Source organism: Sphaeramia orbicularis, chromosome 16, assembly GCF_902148855.1.
Source record: "Sphaeramia orbicularis chromosome 16, fSphaOr1.1, whole genome shotgun sequence".
Lineage (NCBI taxonomy): Eukaryota > Metazoa > Chordata > Actinopteri > Kurtiformes > Apogonidae > Sphaeramia > Sphaeramia orbicularis.
This window is the reverse complement of record NC_043972.1, coordinates 60,095,644-60,098,541: the sequence shown is the minus strand read 5'-3', so window position 1 is coordinate 60,098,541 and position 2,898 is coordinate 60,095,644. Positions and strand designations below refer to the sequence as shown.

General features: G+C 43.1%; 1 long non-coding RNA gene across 1 annotated transcript in view; it reads left to right on the top strand.

Annotated features, from left to right (window-relative positions):
• LOC115435925 (uncharacterized) overlaps positions 1 to 2,898 on the top strand; it is a 19,247-nt gene that overhangs the window by 11,824 nt on the left and 4,525 nt on the right. The gene's annotated exons all lie outside the window — the stretch shown is intronic.

Here is a 2,898-nt window from a genome sequence, read left to right as displayed (position 1 = left end):
TTAAGAGGTTCAAGAGCTTCACAGATTTAGACAAAAAAACAAAAAAAAAACATAAACTGTTCAACACAAAGGATATTCAGTAATGAGCTGAAGGACTGTACAAACACATTCCAACTGAAAAAAGTGTATAAAGACAGAACAATGAGACTATATGAACAGTTCTAAGTTTTTACATTTTGCTTCATATTTGTACTGCATCCTGTGACTTATTTATTGACTTATTTTGGTCTGGTATAATGTTTTCGCATCATTTCATCAGGTATATGTTTAACTATGTTTTGTACTTTGTGGACACCAGTGTCGGCTGCTGGTCTTTCAGACAGGGGAAGCTCATTGTCAAGAAAAAAGTCAAGTTATTTAAACATAAATTCATCCCTCCGTTCCTTTTTACGAAAATGCTCAGTGACCTTATCGTACCAAGTAAAGAAGAAAATGTTGAAATTATGTTAAATGAAACCAGTTAGTCCAGTGGTTGTGTTTTCTTCCAGGTCAGTAAATGAACAGTTCATTTGGTTTCTGTGATTCCACAGCAGAATGTGTGACGGTATTAAACTGAACTGTGTCAGTGAAGGAGCAGATCTGAAAACAGCTGTCAATCAAACCGCATTCAGCCTTTCGACCCATCCTCCAATCGGCACGCGGAAGCTCAGCGTCCGGCCCGGCCAAGCTCCGCCCACAGCTCCATTCACCCCCAGAGACGCCAAGCATCCGGGGGCGGGACAACATGGTGTCATTTATTCAATGAGCGTCCAGTTTAGAGTCAGTTTCCAGCAGTTCCACTCAGTCCCATTGAAGTGCATGGACGCTGAGCGTCTACGACAAATGCACTGAGCAGAGATGGAGGAGAAAACACAGACACGGGAATGGAGGAGAAGTGAACAACATCCAGTCCACTGATCTGGGATCAGACTGATTCTGAACCAACTGGTCTGAGAGATGAACGTGTTCCAACACATTTGGAGTCAATGAAATGAAAACAACTGAACAGATTTGAGCATTTAATGGGAGTCATTTTAGGAGAAGATGAGCTTCCACTGCAGTCTGACACAAACACCTCTGTTGGACACGTAGTTTTGCACTTGGTTTTGTGTTCATTTTCTAGTATCTTGGATGTATTTAGTTTGGTTTGTCTGACTTTATGCAATATGATTTTATACTTAGTTGTGTATGACTAACCCTTAAGGCTGTTATTATGTAGAAGGGGGAGGGAAATACAACAGTTTCTTCATCCTGCTGCTTTTCGAGCATGGGGGTGTACATGTTTGTTTACTTGATGATTATTGAATGTTTGCTGATGAAATGCACAACCATGAACGAAATAAATGAAATGAAAAAGTAAAAAGGTTTCAAAAATGCATGTGAAAAAACTGTTGCATCATGATGTTTCCAAAATCAGCAATTATTGAATTAAAATCAGTCTAAACTGTCCTTTCCTGCGTCTGAGGAGGGAAAATGTCCTCTGGAAAAAAAACAAAACAAAACAAACAAACACACACACACACACACACACACACACACACATATACATATATATATATATATATATATATATATATATATATATATATATATATATACACACATATATATATATATATATATATATATATATATATATATGTATATATAAATATAAAATTCAAAATGCATTTCAACTTTAACCTAATTTTAAGAAATAAAATCAATCAAAAAAAAAAAATCTAAGTCCTTTTTTTTCATAACTCATGCATGAAAGGGTTCATACATACAGCTGTGGTGGAGCAGCGAATGGGACGAACCAGATGAGAAGAAGGAGCGTTTTTGTCACTTTGACTGTTTGTCAGTTTTATATTCACCCTCTGTTCTGTTCATGTCCTCCTTTAAGTTCATACAAACACTGACTGTTTCAGCCTGAACTTTCCAAAGTTCATGAATACTGACTCTCATACACAGCAGGACATCAGTGCCTTCCGCTGGTCTACAGGTCACATGGTTCCGCTGGTCTACAGGTCACATGGTTCAGCTGGTCTACAGGTCACATGGTTCCGCTGGTCTACAGGTCACATGGTTCAGCTGGTCTACAGGTCACATGGTTCCGCTGGTCTACAGGTCACATGGTTCAGCTGGTCTACAGGTCACATGGTTCCGCTGGTCTACAGGTCACATGGTTCTACTGGTCTACAGGTCCCATGGTTCCACTGGTCTACAGGTCACATGGTTCCACTGGTCTACAGGTCACGTGGTTCCGCTGGTCTACAGTTCACGTGGTTCCGCTGGTCTGCAGGTCACGTGGTTCCGCTGGTCTACAGGTCACATGGTTCTACTGGTCTACAGGTCCCATGGTTCCACTGGTCTACAGGTCACATGGTTCCACTGGTCTACAGGTCAGATGGTTCCACTGGTCTACAGGTCACATGGTTCCGCTGGTCTGCAGGTCACGTGGTTTCGCTGGTCTACAGGTCACATGGTTCTACTGGTCTACAGGTCACATGGTTCCACTGGTCTACAGGTCACATGGTTCCACTGGTCTACAGGTCACATGGTCCCACTGGTCTACAGGTCACATGGTTCAGCTGGTCTACAGGTCACATGGTTCCGCTGGTCTACAGGTCACATGGTTCCGCTGGTCTACAGGTCACGTGGTTCCGCTGGTCTACAGGTCACGTGGTTCTGGTGGTCTACAGGTCACGTGGTTCCGCTGGTCTACAGGTCACGTGGTTCCGCTGGTCTACAGGTCACGTGGTTCCGCTGGTCTACGGGTCACATGGTCCCACTGGTCTACAGGTCACATGGTCCCACTGGTCTACAGGTCACCTGGTTCTACTGGTCTACAGGTCACATGGTTCCGCTGGTCTGCAGGTCACGTGGTTCCGCTGGTCTACAGGTCACATGGTTCTACTGGTCTACAGGTCACATGGT